Source organism: Camelus ferus, chromosome 25 (assembly GCF_009834535.1).
Source record: "Camelus ferus isolate YT-003-E chromosome 25, BCGSAC_Cfer_1.0, whole genome shotgun sequence".
Classification (NCBI taxonomy): Eukaryota; Metazoa; Chordata; class Mammalia; order Artiodactyla; family Camelidae; genus Camelus; species Camelus ferus.
In genome coordinates this window covers 34,413,074-34,431,750 of record NC_045720.1, presented here as the reverse complement: position 1 = coordinate 34,431,750, position 18,677 = coordinate 34,413,074, and the positions used below count along the sequence as shown (strand labels likewise).

At 39.8% G+C, this 18,677-nt stretch overlaps 1 long non-coding RNA gene across 1 annotated transcript in view; it reads right to left on the bottom strand.

Annotated features, from left to right (window-relative positions):
* Positions 1–9,698: 9,698 nt before the first annotated feature.
* LOC106730553 overlaps positions 9,699–18,677 on the bottom strand; it is a 35,135-nt gene continuing 26,156 nt past the window's right edge. The window contains exons 2-3 of the long non-coding RNA XR_001367016.2: positions 12,947–13,020; positions 9,699–11,175 (exon numbers count right to left, since the gene is read on the bottom strand). This is a non-coding gene — a long non-coding RNA (uncharacterized LOC106730553). The remainder of the gene's footprint in view (positions 11,176–12,946; positions 13,021–18,677) is intronic.

Here is an 18,677-nt window from a genome sequence, read left to right as displayed (position 1 = left end):
GTCAAAGTTATTTGTTTTAAATAAAAGTTCTCTAGGGGGTGGGTATAGCTCAGTGGTAGAGTGCACGCTTAGCATTAGGTCCTGGGTTCAATCCCCAGTACCTCCATTAAATTTGTTTTTCAAAACTAAAATAAAATATAAACAGAAAAAGAAAAAGAAAAAAAAGAGAAATCGCTCTGGTTTGTTTGAGCAAATGTGGAACCAGACTGACAAAGACCGTAAATGGCCCAGGAAGTATGTAACTGAAAGAAAATAAGTGCATATAAAAAGTGATGAATTTTAACATCACTGATGAGCTGGTATATGTTCACAAACTACACTAGTACTCTTTTTGCAAAAGTAAATGGAAGAATAACTAAACAAAGCAAAACAACAACCTACAGAATGGGAGAAAATATTTGCAAAAAATGTGACTGACAAAGGCTTAATTTCCAGAATATATAAACAGCTCATACAACTTAATAACAACAACAAAAAAACCCAAAAAACCCAATCCAAAAATGGGCAGAAGACCTAAACAAGCAATTCTCCAATGAAGACATACAAATGGCCAACAGGCACATGAAAAAATGATCAATATCGCTAATTATCAGAAAAATGAAAATCAAAATTACAATGAAGTATCACCTCACACCAGTCAGAATGGCCATCTTTAAAAAGTCCATGAACAATAAATTGCTGGAGAGAGTGTGGAGAAAACGGAACACTCCTACACTGTTCGTAGGAATGTAAATTGGTGCAGCCATTATGGAAAACATAATGGAGATTCCTCAAAAAACTAAAAAGTAGATTTATCCTATGATCCAGAAATCCTACTCCTAGGCATATATCCAGAGGGAACTCTAATCGAAAAGATACATGCACCCCAATGTTCATAGCAGCACTATATACAATAATCAAGACATGGAAACAACCTAAATGTACATTGACAGATGACTGGATAAAGAAGCTGTGGTATATTTATACAATGGAATACTACTCAGCCATTAAAAAAGAATAAAATAATGCCATTTGCAGCAACATGGATGGACCTGGAGATCATCATTCTAAGAGAAGTAACCAGAAAGAGAAAGAAAAATACTGTATGATATCACTCATATGTGGAATCTAAAAAAGAAAAAAGAACACACTAGTGAACTTATCTACAGAACAGAAACAGACTCACAGACATAGTAAACAAACTTATGGTTACTGGTGGGTAAGAGGATAGGAAAGGATAAATTGGGAGTTCGAGATTTGCAAATATTAACCACTATATATATAAAATAGATAAACAACAAGTTTCTGTATAGCACAGGGAACTATATTCAATATCTTGTAGTAACCTATAGTGAAAAAGAATATGAAAATGAATATATGTATGTGTATATATGACTGAAGCATTATGCTGTACACCAGAAATTGACACGTTGTAAACTGAGTACACTTCAGTTAAAAAAAAAAAGTAAACAGGAGAATAAAGCTTCATGACTCATTGAGTCTGGGGAAGCAAAGAAGAAAACTCTACTAAAGGGCCGCAGATTTTGTGTTTGAATTGAGTGGAAATTAATTTCCCATATGTAACATCCAATTTCAATGTCTACTATTCTACTAAATACAAAGCCATAGGATTCAAAGGTTCTGAACATGGAGAACCAATTCATTTTTTATTTTACACATGGAAATTCTAAACATAGACAAAAATAGAGTAGTGTAATGAATTTTCATGCTTTCACCCAGCTTCAATGATTAATTAACATTTTACTAACTTTGAGAAGCAGTTTAAAAATCCATAAAAATCACTGCTTGGAAGTTAAAAGAATTTGAAAGGGTTAAAACAGTCATTCAAATAATTTGGGAGAGGAAAATAACTACTTTGGGGTAAACTTCCTACATGATTTGGGTAAGAAATCTTTTTTTTTAAATAGTTAAAACACAGTGTAAAACAGAATAAAGGTAATGTTAATCTTCAGGGTGGCTCTTCTGTGTAATAGCACTTCATTGAAATACCCCCAAACACTATTCCATGTGAACCCGTTTTCTATTATACCTTCTTCTGCAGCCCAGAGGGCAAAATGGTGCAATTCAATTCACCAGACTTGAGCATTTGCAGACACTGTGCTAGACCCCATGGGGGAGTTTCCTAGCTATAGGAGACTGAAAGAAGAGCTTCAAAGTTTGATCAGTTATTGGGAAGGCATTATTGAGACAGTGGTATTTGAGTGGCATCTTTAAGAGTGAACTCTATGTCTAAATGCAGATATGGAAGGAGACAGAATCCCAGGCTAAGGGAACAGCATGTACAAAGATGGGAGGCAGGAAGGTACAGGGTGAGTTTGAGGGTGTGGTTATATTATAGTGTTTGCGATGGAATGCAACTTAAGAGCTGGAAGACTTTTAGAGGTGACATCATGGAGCAGAGGTTAAAGGCGTAAGTGCTGTCTGCAGACAGACCTGTTTGGTTACCTACTGCCTTAGCTGACAGTGCTGGATGACAACCCAAGAGTCATTCCCAATGTGTTTTCCTTGCTGGTAGAGCTGCCTCCCTCTTAAAGGCTAAAATTGCCAGGTATTCATTTACCAGACTCCCTTGCAGCTAGGGCATGGCCATGTAATCCAACTCTGGCCAAAGGGACCTAAAGGGAAATCTGCAGGGGAACTTCTGGAAAGAGTTTTCTCCCTAATAAAAAAAAAAAAAAAAAGACTCTAAAGCAAAGACTCTTTTTGCCTTTGAACATAGTTGTGTGGCAGCGTGAGCTTTGGAGCTGTGGCAGCCATCTTGTGACCATGAGGAAACAAACTGAGGATGAGAGCCAAGGTGCTGAGGATGGCAGAGAAGGAAGATGGAAAGTAATTCAGTCCTTGAAAACATTATGCCACTCTACATATGCCACCGTATGTTTGGAACTTGATACATAATGTGAAATTGATACATTTTCCTTATTGTTTAAGCCATTTGATTTGCTTAGCCCCTGGGTTAACATCAGCCCAGAAAGCAAGAAAGAAAATACAGCTGTCCTTTGTACCTGCGTGGGATTGGTTCAGGACCTCGCCCCCTACCATTGCCCACCAAACTCTGGGATGTTCAAGTCCGTTATACAAAAAGGTGTAGTATTTGTATATAACCTATGCACATCCTCCTGTACACTGTAAATCATCTCTAGATTCCTTATATTACTTAACACAATGTAAATGCCAGTTCATGGGAAATTCAAGTTTCACTTTTTGTAATTCTCTGAAATTTTTGTTTTCATATATTTTTGCTCCACAGTTGGTTGAAATCTTTGGATACAGAACAGTGGATATGGAAGGCTGACTATAAATAATTCCCCTACTTAGGTTATTTCTCCTTCACAGCCTTTTCTTAATTTTTTTAAATCAAGTATTTAGAACATACAAGTGTATGTAGAGAGTAACAAAAATTCTTTAGTATTTTTGAAACATTTCATGTCTAGGCAAATCATGCACTAAAAGTCAAAGGGGTTATGGGAAAAACAGAGTTGGGAACAGGTCACTCAAAATCTTCAGAAGTTTGTAAGCAGAGCCCTGATAAAAAGACTAACCATCCCGACAAATACCCCGGCACAGTTCACCCTCCACCGGCACCTGCAGCCAACCACATGGCTGGGCCTTTCTCAGCAGCCTTATATCCTGGTACTCCTGCTTCCTCCTTAGAGGAAGACATTTGTTTCCAAAGAGACTATTTTCACAAAAATGAAAAATATAATCTAGAGGTGGCTTTCCTAAGGTACTTTATTTGAACATGAGAAGTGTCTTCATAATTTGTCATCTGTACTCTCAACCTCCCCAGAGAGATAAATAGAGTGAAAAACATAGAGGTTCTTGAAGCCACTAGATCGGCCACTAAATGTGGAAGGCACTCCTGTGGGATTTTCAGCTTTCTGCTATGATCTTCAACTATGAAGAAAGCTTTCTCTTTGGGAGGAAGCTTGCCCTGATGCTTCAAAATATTAACATACTGGAAAAATTGCATATACACCAACTTGGTTTCTGTGTTACGTTGAGACCACTCCCTATTCATCTATCCAATGTAAGCCAGTAGCATTAAAAGAATACCAATGTGGTTAAAATCGTAAATTTTATGTCATGTATATTCTACCACAATTAAAAAAAAAAAAAAAAGACTACGCAGCCACAGGAAACAAATAGAGGACTGAAAAGAGCTTTTGTTTACGTAGCTTGTATCTATCAGTGTTTACATTACTAGTCATTAAAACCGAGAAATTAAAATAAAACAAACACTGTTGTGAACAAACGGTGCTACTAACACTTGTGTACCCACCACTCAGTTTCAAAACTAAAACGCCTTGAATGAAAACTCCTTCTGTGTCTGTCCCTGAATGCATTGCTTCTCTGCCACCCAGAACTAACAATTATTCAGGATTTGATGTTTTACCATTCTTCATTTTTTTTTAATTTAGATACATCTCTGAGAACATACAGTTTAAAATTCTTAAGCCAGTGTAATCATACTATATGTAGTATTATGCAACTTTTGTTGGTTATTCTTGGTTCGTTCACCCTTCCAGGTGCCCTTGGTCACGCACCCCTCCCAGATCTGGGGTGCAGTTCTTACCAGTACTTGATTAGCATGCCTTGATGTCTTGCTTCTCGTTCCTTTCAGAAATTACAGTGGGACACTGTGAGATATGGGAAATACACAACGGTCTGTGCTCCTGGTTCCTGACACAGAGCTCCTGAAACCTCTGCAATTTCCTGGGTGACAGGAGTGTTGTTTATTCTAATGAGGCTCCTCTGGGTGGGCTCCTGATGGCTCCTGGTTCAGGGCTGGTCACCAGAAAGACCAAGCCATGATTAGAAGCTTGGAATTTTCAGCCCGGCTCCCCATTCTCTTGAGAAAGGAGAAGAGCTGAAAATGGAGTTAATGATCTGTCACCCCTACATGATGAAACCTCCATAAAATCCCCACAGTGCAGGGCTCAGAGAGGGTGACACACTCTCACTCAGCAGGGACGGAAGCTCCTCACCCTCTGTATCTCTTTATCTGGCTGTTCATCTGCATCTTTTATCATATCCTTTCACAAACTGGTGAACATAGCATTTCTGAATTCTGAGTTGCTCTAGTAAATTAATTGAACTCAAGGAGTAGGTTGTTGAACCCTCCAGTCTATAGCTGGTTGGTCAGAAGCACAGAAAGCACCTGGGCTTTCAACTGCTTTCAGCTGAAGTGTGCGTGCGTGTGCATGCGTGTGCATGTGTGCATGCGTGTGTGTGTGGTGGGGAGTCGGGGGCAGTCTTGTGGGACGGAGCCCTTACCCTGTGGGATCTGATGCTATCTCTGGGTAGACAGTGTCAGAATTAAGTTAAACTGTAGGACTCCCAGCTGGTGCCAGAGACTTGCTCGTTGTTGTGGAGAAAATGCTCCCTCCCCACATTTGGCGATCAGAAGTGTCAGAAGTGAAGTGTTTTGCACAAGTAGTAAAATAAATACACAGGAGATAGACTGAACTGAGGCTTTCCCTTAAAACAGGAGGAAAAGACTGGGTTTTCCACTGCAGACACACACAGACCTTTCCCCACAACCCCACCCATATATACCCTTCTCTCCTCTCCCTTGGAGCCGCACCCCCTGGAGGAGGTCCACTGTCCAGAGGTGCTTATCTGTGGGGGGCGATATGTCCCTAGCCATGCCGGGACAGAGCATTACATTAGGAGATGCACTAGAACCAGAACAGGTTTAGAATCAGATCTTAGCACCCACATTTCATAAGAGGAGCAGCAGCCACTATTGACTGGAACGGGTCTAGCTAGTAGATTCGCCCAGTTTCAGCTGGTTAGCTGACTGAGGTCCTGGAAGAGGAAGCCCCAGTCCTGTCCATGAAGAGAGGAAAGTTGGAGACAACAGAGAAGTGAGAGGTGAACTGCATAAAACTCACTGAGGTTGAAACCTCAACCTGGTATTCTGCATAATAGGGTCTGACAATGTTTTCTTGTTTGATTTATCAGCCTCCTTCTCTGAGCCTGGCTATCTCGGCTGGTACTTAATTTTGAATCCTCTGAGTTAATTTATTCACCTTTATTATCCTTAGTATATGGTATCGGCTGAATGTTTGTGTCCCCGCAAGTTCTTATGTTAAATTCTAATCCCCAATGTGATGTTATTTGGGGGTGGGGCCTTTGGGAGGTGATTATGTCATGAAGATGGAGACCTCGTGAATGGAATCAATGCTCTTATAAAAGAGACCCTGAGAGCTCCCTTGCCCTCTTCTGCCATCTGAGGGCACGAGAAGATGGCCATCCACGAACCGTGGGGTGGATCCTTGTCACTGAATCTGCCAGAGCCTTGATGTCAGCCTTCCTAGACTCCAGAATTGTGAAAAGTACGTTTCTGTTATTTATAAGCCACCAGCCTCTGGTATGCTATTACAGTGGCCTGAACACGTCTTGGTGCTGAGATTGCTGCAACCAGATTGTTCTCCTAACATTTCCAGGTTAAAACCTGTGGATCGCTTCATTTGCACATAGACTGATTTCCATAACGTAGAACTCTGGTAGACTGTTCACAGAAGACTCACCACGAGGCCCAGCACTGCTGCACATTACAGTAAAGCTATCTGGAGAGAACACAGAAATGATTTTGGCATACCAGTAGAGAAACCATCTGTGAAACTCAAATGACCACATAAAGCTCATCAATGAGCGTGGATTGGTTTTGTTCTATATTGTATGGGATGAAGAAAAGAGAAATGTCGACAGAGCTCATTAAGGGTGCCCTTGCCAGCTGCTGAAAACAGAAGTTGGCTGCTCTTGGGATTTGGCTTAAAGCTGGACAGATTTGCTTGTTATAAGGACAAAGTTTTGTCTAAAGCCATCATTTCTTTTAAAATTGGAAAAAAAAAAAAAAAAAACAAACCTCTGCACACAAAAAACCCCCTTGTTCTATTACAGTACTTTCCATTAGGATATCCCCCCCACCAGGGGCCTCATCTAAGTGTATAAAACTATTAGGGAGGCAAGAGTGATCAGGATGAATTTCATAATATTTGCATATGGCCTGTGGCTTTTGGAGCCCATGTGTTGGCAACTGAGGCTGAGTGGTGATGACTGTCCACTTCGGACGGGCTCCTTCTTAATGAGGAACTTATCCTTCCTCTCTCAGCCCCACAGGCCCGTTCCAGTGACTGACGACTTATGCTCAGACAACAACAGGGAAGAGAGACATAGAGTCAGAGAAAGAGACAGGAGCAACGGTGAAGGCAAGGTCCTATGAAGAACTGTTTTTTATTGGCTTCTTTTTCACCCTCAAAATTTTCCCCTGCAAAGTGGGAAAACCCCTAAAATAGCAACAGCAAACAATAAGGAAGCCTCCTAGACTTCCTAGGCGGTGGTCCCAGAAGGTAAGTTGAATTTTTTAGCTTCATTCCTTATTTTAGATTTTCTTACATAAATGTGTTTTGAAAGTAGAAATGAACATGTACTTTTAAATTAGGGGACCCAGTGGATTGAATAGAATGAACACTGGATCAGGAGCCAGGAGACTTGGCTTTGAATGATCTCAACCCAGCCATTTATTTGCTTTAGTTTCTTCACTTATAAAGTAAAATATACCACCTAATGATGCATGGATAAATACAATGTGAAATATCCACATAATAAAATATTATTCAGCCATAAAACGGAAGGAGGTACTGACACATTCTACAGCATGGATGAGCTGTAAAAACACTATGCTAAGTGAACGAAGCCAGACACAAAAGATCATGTGTCATATGAGTCCATTTATGTGAAATGTACAAAAGAGCTAAACCTATAAGGACAGAAAGTAGATTAGTATATTAGCTATGGAGTATGGCAGGGTGATGAAAGTGTTCTAAAATTAACTGTGGTGATGTCTGTATTCACAACTCTGTGAATGTACTAAAAACCATTGAATTGCACCCTTTAAATGGTAAGTTGTATGGTATGTGAATTATATCTCAATAAAGCTATCATTAAACAAAGAGGAAAACGAACAATAATTTCCACCCACCTCAGATATGTTGTGAGGCTCAAAGGAGTTGTTTTATAAGTAAGAAAAGTAGTTCAAACTATGCAACAATAATTATTTTTAGGCTTAATTATTTCCTTAAGTTAGAAGCTGATATACTAAATGAGTTCTCCAATGATAACTGGTATTTACAGAGATCAGAGAGGCAGAGCTGCTTACTGCTCTGTGCGTGAAGGTCAAATAAAAGGGAGCAGTGGGGGAGGGTTTAGCTCAAGTGGCAGACAGAGCACCTGTTTAAAACGCATGAGGTCCCGGGTTCAACCCCCAGTACCTCCTCTAAAAATGAGCAAATCTAATTACCACCCTCAACCAAAATAAAATAATTAAATAATACAATAATAAATAAAATTTATTTTTTTAAAGGGAGCAGTTCATGAGGGTGACAAGGGGAGGGAACAAGAGCTGGGCTGTAAGCTCCTTGAGGTCAGGCATTGTTTCTTGTTCTCTTTTTAATCCCAGTGCCTAATACAATGTTTTCTCAGTAAGTGTAAACAAGTGAATATATGAATAATGAATGAATAAACAGTGAAACTAATGAATGAAAATGATGAGACACTGTCTTCTAGCCAGCCAGTAAACATTTTACCAGTCAGCACATTCAGGCTCTTGCCCTGAGGCTGACGGTGACTGGGAGATTTGGGTATTGCAGTCATCCCACTGCCAAGGAAGCGGTAATTCTCTTTCAGGTGTTACAGATCAAAATGGTTCTTGTTTCTCCTCCAGTCTGCAGACAGGGGAAAGTTTTACTCTATAAAGAGTTTACCAGTGTCATGGCTAAGATTTGTTTCTTCTTCTATGAGCTGTGATGAGCCAAGAAGAGGGTTGGTCTCCAGAATAAAAGATCATAAGGTCTGGTCTAGTATGCTTGGAGCACTGAGGGCTCATGGGGCAAGCTGGGAGGCCTGCTTTGCTGCAAGAGGAGGGCAAAGCATTCATAAGGTTGTCTGCAGTTAGGGCAACAAGTTTGGGTGGTCCTGGCATTGTGACTCACTGTGATGGGGACAGGAGTCAGCAGCCTTGGGGAGAAGCAACTATTCTATTTTTCCACTTTTACCCATTGGGAAAGGACTCATGAGTTTGGCCCAAGTTGGCAGCAAGGCAAACCCGTATCACTTGCAGCTGAAATCGAGGGGAAAGTAACCTAAGGAGAGAACTCTCGATTTCCTACTGTGTGTTCTTGGGGTTTCCCTTTCACTTTCTAATTTGAACCCCCAAAGCTCTATTGAGAACCCCTCTGAAGGACCACTCAGGTCTCACATGTAAGTAACAGCCATGAGTACATAACTGAAGGACTTTAGGATCTGGACTGCTCAGAGCAAGAGCTATTTCATTCAAGGCCTGGATATCCTATTTAGGAAATAAATCTAGCTTAAGAGACATTTCCTCATAGCAGGGCAAAAAAGACAAAATGAGTTAAGAAAAGATCTAGAACACACAATATAACTTAACTGGGTGCCAGAGCCTTCTTGTGCACGAACAAACTCCAGAGTTTTCCATTTATTCTCAGACAGATCCAGGAGACTGGGCAGCAGAGGTGGCAGACTTACCCACGAAGGGACTTTTCTTCATCTTTATTTCCCTTCCTATACCTCTAGTCACTTTATTGGACAACATGTCCAGGAACTAAACAGCATAAACCCTGAACTTCAAAAGCCTCAACAAAAAATTACTTGCCTGAGGAAACTGTATGTACCACATAAAGTAGATCAACTTTCCACCCCCTCTTCCACTTATTTATTCCAAAATAGACATCTGAGAAGCCAGGAAGTCAACAAAGGAACAAATACAGAAATACAAACTGCCAGTAAAACCAGTCTACTTGATAAAAAATGTCTCCTGATCTCTAGTCCCTTGTATTTGTATAAACACCTTAAAATGTGTTCGCCTCTGACCTTTGATTATTCTGCCTTTGATGTCATTTACTTCAGATCATAAATCTGAAGACGAGGGGCCCACGTTTACTCAGGGCACAGTGTGAACGATGTTGTAGCATGGACTTTGGAGTTAGGCAGAGCTATGCTGGAACTGGGCTCCATGTTCACCAGCTGTGTAAGTTGGTAACCGGGCAAGTAAGTGACTTAGTCTTTCCAATCTTCTTCTGTAAAATCAGGAGAATAATACTTGCCTCAGATTTGCTCTAAGGATCTAATGACACTGTGTACATAAGTGAGAAAATGATCTAGAATAATCCCACCTGTCTCCGTCTACACCCTTCACTCCAGATAAACAATTCCATTTGTTTCTTATCACTCTAGAGTTTCTTTATGCAAACATATGTAAATTAAAATATATTACACTACTATGTATAAGTGTATTCTTCTTCTGCCTCCTTGCTTACATAAAAGGAGCATACAACTGCTCTGTATCTTGTTTTTTTCATTTAACCTATTTTGGAAATCTTTCCATATCACTACAAGGAGAGCTTCCTTCTCTCTTTTTTTCTTTTTTCTTTTAGCAGCAGCATGAGATTCCATGTGTGACTGTAGCACAGTTTATTTAACTATCCCTTATTGGAAGACACAGATTATTCCTAGACTCTTCCTATAACAAATAAAGTTACAGTGAATATCTTTGTACACAGTATCATTTTGCATGTTGTGAGTGTATCTAGAGGGTTTACGCATTTGTAACTTTTTAAAAGAACTTTATTGAGGTATCATTTAAATGTTTTTTTCTTTTTTGTTGCCAAATTGCCCTCCCTGGGGCTGTGCCATTTTGCACTCCTAGCCGTGTACAAGCATGTGCTCTAAACTCCCAGAAGTAGGTACTTGCAGAAAGCAGGGGTGGAAGGCCCAGAGAGGATTCTGACTTTTTTCTTTAAAAATTACTGTATGTTAAAAATTTTTACATGAGGATATATTCTTATGGTAAAATATTTCAAAAAGTAGAAATAGATGGTAAGAATATAAAGTTCTCCTTGGCCAACACTTCCCTGCCAGCAATCCCAGCTCCTCCCACCTTGTGAACTGTTTGGTGTGCGGTTACTGACTTAACTCCAGTGGCCATTTCTCAGTCCCCATCCTCCTTGAGATTTCCAAAGATCTCTTTCCAAGATTCTCTCTCCCTTTGGCTTCCATGACACAAACATTCTTCTGGGTCTCTCATATTTCTCTGATCTTTCACCATCTTGTCTGGCTTCTCTCTCTTCTCTTGCCTTGAAAAACAACCTAAAAACAAGGGATATTTATCGAAGCTGATGATGCACAAGAATAACAGAACCCCAAACCACAGGGAGCTTACGGTCTCGGGCGTGTGGCAGAAAAGATAGCTGCAGCAGTTCCTCCTGTCCCTCTAAGTGTGGGAGTTGGCTAAAGCTGCCGTAACAAAATACCACAGACTGAGTGGCTTACAAAACAGGAATTTATTTTCTCACAATCATAGAGGCTAGAAGTCTGGGATCCAGGTGTCAGCCATGCTGGTCTCTTCGGAGGCATTTCTCCTTGGCGTGTAGATGGCCGTCTTCATGTCCATGACATGTTCTTCATGACATGACATGCCTTCATGTTCACATGACTTTCTCCCTCTATGTATGTCTGTGTCCTAATCCCTTCTTTTTACAAGGGCACCAGTCATACTGGGTAGAGCCTACTCTGATGGAAAGGACAGCAAAGTCACATTGTAAACAAGCATGCTTAGTGTCACGAGCTGAATTGTGTCCCCTACAATTCATATGTTGCAGTCCTAATCCCCAGTACTGCAGAATGTAACTGTATTTGGAGACAGTCTTTAAAGAGTTAATGAAATTAAAGTCAGGTCTCTGCAGAGGGGTGGGGGGGGGGCTAACCCAGTATGACTCATGTCCTTATAAGAAGAGGAGATCAGCACACAGACACACACAGAGGGAACACCATGAGAAGGTGTCCATCTACAAGCTGAGGAGAGAGACCTCAGAAGAAAAAACTGTGCCTCCACCTTGCTCTGGGACTTCCAGCCTCCAGAATTGTCAGAAAATAAGTGTTTGCTGTTTAAGGCAACCACTCTGTGGCAGTCATTCTAGCAGCCCTAGCGAACTAACACAAAGGATCACGCCGTTTGCTTTACAGTAAATCAACAGAAGAACTTATTTCAGAAAAGAACTAATGTTCACAAACATGAACCAGGTAGGGCCCATCTCAGGGACACTGTCTGAAGCTGAACTCTGCCTGGAGTTCATCCCCCATTCTGAGGAGAGGAACATGGCAGAGGCAGCAGAGCGGAGGATGTTCCCTGTGCTTTCACACCCGGCCACAGGGCAGGCCCCAACCTGGGGCCAAGATCGCCCCGCCAGGAATTCAGCAAGCACTTAAGCAAAAAAAAAAAAAAAAAAAAAAAAAAAAAAGAAAGAAAGAAAAGAAAAAAGGCAAAAAAAAAAAAATGCGAGATGATATGCTAGAGAGAAACATGATAGATTTTTGAGCATTTACTGTAAAAGGGAAAATGATCTTTTCTTCCACTAACAGATACACTTGGAACATATATTTTGATTCAGAATCATTTCAGTGACTTTAACAGTGGATGTTTTGCTGGGTTTCAAAAAGTTTGCAGATCTCGGCAGCCATTCTCGTTTCAACATGTAGAGTAGCTGACTCTCAATTAGTTGTCATATTAAAAGGATTCACAGGGCTACCTATTATTAGTGTATATTATTTTTCTCAATGCTTCAGACACTGGCGTTTATTTTTACAGTTGCCATAGAAACCCAAGTCTGTAATAAGCAGCTCTTTTAATTCTAACAATTAGGCTTATATAAAAGAATATTTTAAAGAGATGAAATTTGGAAAGCCCAGCCAGAGGACTGGCAGAAGAACCTTGTTCTTCAAAGGGTTACAAAATTAGCTTAGATTATCCCTTGTTACAACTGCCTTTTTTGACAACTGCTAGAATGCTCATTAGTCAGGCCTTCCTAGGATCTGCATCTTCCATAAAGACTGGAGGTTTGCTTATTTCACAGAAACTTACTTTCATCCACTCCAGTCTCCCTCTTACACCTGGGCTGCTCTCTTGGTTATGGGAGATGCCAATTCTCCTTTTTGCTGTAAAACAGAAAATGTTACTTGAAGCTTAGAGAATAAAGGCTTTAAAAGAATCAGTCAAGAAAAACCAATTATGCCTTTTTACATTATGGGATGTTTGGAAGCCATAAATTTTGCCTTTCTTACATTCATTGCCTATAAAAGTATTTTGGAGTAATATATATTAGTTCATTTTAGTGATTAGTAATGCATGCACCTGGCACAAAAATCAAGAGGCAGATAGTTAAATATTAGTCTCCTTTCTATGCCTGTCCCCGGGGGCAACCATTGTTACCACTTTCCTTTGTATTCTTTTTATTCTTCCAAAGCTGTTCTCTGCAATCAAATGGGTGCATGCGCGCGTGCGTGCACACACACACACACACACACACACACACACGCAGTATATTATGCATGTTGTACTGCACCATGCTTTTTTTCACTTACTACTGAAAATCTGGATGCTATTCTATTTCATTACATAAAGAGTCATCTTGGTCCTCATAAAGGTCTTTCCCTGTAATTATTTAACATTCGTGTACTGAGTGTTACAGGCATTGTATGGGGCCCTGGCAATACCGAGGGGAAGATTACAAAGTCCCCAGTCTCAGGAGCCCACACTAGGAGAAGAGGCGGCCACCTGGGAAGTGACCACCACCCAGAGCGCAGCACTGCGATGCCTCAGGTGGAAGTGGGGGTGGAAGCACGTAGGAGGGAGTCTGGCTTTGCTCACAAGGGGGACAGAGGGCATACAGGCAAGATACTTGAGTAGCATCTTGAAAAATAAGCCAGGGGCCTCAGATAGACAAGGAGGGCAAGTCCATTTCAGGTACAGTAAGTGCCACGTCCTCTGGAGTAGAAAACGGCCTGGTGTTTTGGGGAACTGACAGTGGTTTGTTATGGCTGGACAGCAGGGCGTGTCTGTGTTAAGACTAGATCAGTGGCTCTCAAACTTTTTGACCACGATCCAGAGTTAAGAAATGTTTTACAACATCACACAGTGTGTGCAAAACGGAAACAAAATTTCATGAAACAATACCCTCATTAAATGCACTGTTTTTTTCCTATTGAATTCTAGGCTATTTTTTTAAATGCCAGTGATGACTCACTACACTGATTTCACAAACCACTAACAGGCACTATCTTCAAGTTGGGAAATTATGAAGTATTCAGTGTCTAAAGATCTAATAGTCTATACAGTTGTCAGCCTTCCTCTGATTTACACGACTGTGATCATTTTTTAAATAAGACTAGATTGACAAGAGTCAAGAAGCTTATTTGCTCCCACACACCATACAAACAAATAAACTCAAAATGGTTTAAACAGCTGAACATAAGATAGGACACCATAAATCTCCTAGAAGAGAACATAGTCAAAACATTCTCTGACATAAATCATAGCAATGTTCTCCTAGGGCAGTCTACCCAGGCAACAGAAATAAAAGCAAATATAAACAAATAGGACCTAATCAACATTATAAACTTTTACACAGAGAAGAAAACTATAAACAAAACGAAAAGACAACCTATGGAAACATCTGCAAACAATGTGACAGACAAGGGCTTAATTTTCAGAACATAAACTACTCATACAATTCAATAACAAGAAAACAAAGAACCCTATCAAAGAATGCTGGGAAGAAGACCTAAACAGATATATCTCTAATGAAGATATACAGATGGCCAACAGGCACATGAAAAGATGCCCAATATCATTAATATTCAGAGAAATGCAAATCAAAACTACATTGCACATGGGTCACAATGACCATCATTAAAAAGTCCACAAACGATAAATGCTAGAGGAGGTGTAGATAAAAGGGAACTCTCCTACACTGTTAGTGGGAATGCAATTTGGTGCAGCTGTTATGGAAAACAGTATGGAGACTCCTCAAAAAACTAAAAATAGGCTTATCATGAGATCCAGCAATCCCATTCCTGGGTGTATATTCAGAGAGAACTCTAATTTGACAAGACACATGCACCCCAATGTTCACAGCAGCACTATTTACAATAACCAAGACACAGAAATAACCTAAATATCCATCAACAGATGACTGCATAAAGAAGCTGTGGTATATTTATACAACAGAATACTACTCAGCCATAAAAAAGAATAAAATAATGCCATTTGCAGCAACATGGATGGACCTGGAGATCATCATACTAAGTAAAGTAAGCCAGAAATAGAAAGAAAAATACCATATATCACTTATATGTGGAGTCTAAAACGACACAAATGAACTTATTTACAAAACAGAAACAGACTCACAGACATAGAAAACAAACTTATGGTTATAGGGGGTAAGGGGATGGGATGGGGATAAATCGAGAGTTTGGGATTTGCAGATACTAACTAACATATATAAGAAAAATAAACAACAAGGACCTACTGTATAGCACAAGGAATCACAGTCAATATCTTGTAGTAACCTCTAATGAGAAAGAATATGAAAGGGAATGTATACTTAAGTGAATCATTCTGCTGTACACCAGAAACTAACACAACATTGTAAACCAACTATACTTCAAATAAAGAAAGGAGGAAGGAAAGAAAGAGAGAAAGAGAGAAAGAGAGAAAGAGAGAAAGAAAGAAAGAAAGAAAGAAAGAAAGAAAGCAAAGAAGGAAAGAAGGAAAGAAGGAAAGAAAGAAAGACATTTAAAAAATATATATAACAGCTCCTGGGCATATATCCAGAAGGAACCCTACTTCAAAAAGACACCTGCACCCCAATGTTCATAGCAGCACTATTTACAATAGCCAAGACATGGAAGCAGCCTAAATGTCCATCAACAGATGACTGGATAAAGAAGCTGTGGTATATTTATACAATGGAATACTATTCAGCCACAAAAATGACAACATAATGCCATTTTCAGCAACATGGATTTCCCTGGAGAATGTCATTCTAAGTGAAGAAAGCCAGAAAGAGAAAGAAAAATACCATATGAGATCTCTCATATGTGGAATCTAAAAAAAAAAAAAAAAAATTGAAAGAACATAAATACAAAACAGAAACAGACTCACAGACATAGAATACAAACTTGTGGTTGCCAAGGGGCGGTGGGTAGGAAGGGATAGACTGGGAATTCAAAATTTGTAGGTACTGACAGGCATATGTAGAATAGACAAACAAGATTATACTGTATAGCACAGGGAAATACATACAAGATCTTGTGGTAGCTCACAGCGAAAAAAATGCGACAATGAATATATGTATGTTCATGTATAACTGAAAAGTCGTGCTCTACACTGGAATTTGACACAACATTGTAAAATGACTATAACTCAATAAAAAATGTTAAAAAAATAAAAAATATATAAATAACATAAAATTTGTGTTTTTAACCATTTTTAAGTGTACAATTCAATGACATTAATTACATTCATGATGTTGTACAATAATCACCACTAACACTTTCCGTAACTTTTTAATAGAAACTCTGTACCCACTAAGCAATAACTCCCATCTTGCTCTCCCCCAGCCCCTGGTAACTTTTCATTTACTTTCTATCTCTATCAACTTGCCTATTCTAGACACCTCATGTAAGTGGAATTGTGCAATATTTGTCCTTTGTAGCTAGCTTATTTCACTCATCATGATGCTTTCAAGGTTCATCCATGACGTAGCATGTAATAGAAATCCATTTCTTTTTATGGCTGAATAATATTCCATTGTATGCATATATCACATCTGTTGATGACCACTTGGGTTGTTTCCATCTTTTGGCTACTGCAAATAACACTGCAAGGAACATTGGCATGCAAGTATCTGTTTGAGTCTTTCTTTGCAATTATCTTAGATATACACCTGGGAGTGGAAATGCTGGGTCATATGGTAATTATATTTTTAGCTTTTTGAGGACACCCCATAATGCATTCCACAGTGGCTGCACCATTTTACAATCCCACCAGCAATGCATGAGGGTTCCAATTTCTCCACATTCTCACCAACACTTACTATGTTCTATTCTTTAAATTATAGCCAGAATTAATTTGCTTGGGCTGCCATAACAGAATGCAAGACTAGTGGCTTAAACAACAGAATTTTATTTTCTCACAGTTCTGGAGGCTAGAAGTCCAAGATCAACATACCAGCAGTGTTGGTTTCTGATTAGGCCTCTCTTCCTGGCTTGCAGAGAGAACCTTCTTACCGTGTCCACAAATGGACTTTTCTCTGTATATGTGGGTAGAAAGAGAGATATCTGGTGTCTCTTCCTCTTCTTATAAGAACATTAGTGCTATTGGACGAAGGCCCCACCCTTATTACTTCATTTAATTGAATTACCTCCTTAAAGGCCCTATCTCCAAATACAGTTACATTGGAAGTTAGGGCTTCAACACATGAAGTCTTGGGGACATAAGTCAGTCCCTAACAACCATCCTGGTAGCCGTGAGATGGTATGTCACTGTGGTTTTTCTTTCATCATTTTCCTGTCTCCTTTGATGATTCAATCTCCTCTACCCAGCCATTAAATGTTGGAGATGTCAAGACTTGGCCAGAAGCCCTAATCTCTGTTCATCCCACAGTCTCTCTCTAGGCCACTGTGTACTTCCCTACAGGTGTCAGTTACATGCCAGTGACCCCCACTTTTAAAATGCAGAACTCTCTTCTGAATTCGACTCCTAACCAACTCTATTCAATACGTGGATGATTTATGTATTTGTCTTCACTTAAATAAACTCTTCTATAGTGCTTACTATGTGCCAGGCACTGTTTTAAGTGCTTTATAACCAGTTCATTCGCTTCTCGTAACTCTATGAGAAAGGTAGTAGTATTCCCGGTTACAGATGAGGAGACTGATGGATTTTAACTTGAGTATGCTCCCACAGCAGGTAAACAGCAGAGCTAGGTTTACAACCAAGCAGATGGCTCCCTAGTCCATGCTTTCAACCATTTTGCTGTACTGCTTCTCAAATAGCCCCTTAAACTCAGTTTGTATAGGGGCAAGTTCTTGATTTCCATTCCTGTATCAGTTTGCTAGAGCTGCTATAACAAAGTACCACAAACGGGGTGGCTTCAACAACAGAAATTTATTGTCTCGCAGTTCTGAAGGCTAGAAGCCCAAAACTAAGGTACTGGCAGGGTTGGTCCCATCAGAGAGTGATGAGTCCCACGCCTCTCTCCTAACTTCTGGTAGTCTCAGACATTCCTTGACTTATTTCCACATGGTGTTTTCCTTGTGTTTTCACATGGTCTACCCTCTGTACGTTCTCTATGTCCAAATTTCCCCTTTTTAAAAGGACGTCAGTCATTCTGGATTAGGGCTTACCCTGATGCCCTCATTTTAACTTGGTCATCTCTGGAAAGTCCCTATTTCCAAATAAGGTCACACTCTGAGGTACTAGGGTTAGGACTTTAACATAACTTTTTGAGGGGACACAATTCAACTGACAACAATCCCCAAACCCGGCCTACCATGTTTTCCTAGTTCAGTGAATATCTTAATATTTGTACAAGGTGGAGACCCAGGAGTCACCCTGGCACTTTATTTACATCCAGCCGCATGCACAATGCACTGCCAAGTCCTCTTGGGGCTCCTGAATCACTCTTTTTTAACTGAAGTATAGTTGATTAATGTTGTGTTAGTTTCTGGTGTACAGCAGAATGATTCAATTATACATTAATATATATATTCCTTTTCATATTCTTTTCCAATGTAGATTATTAGACGAT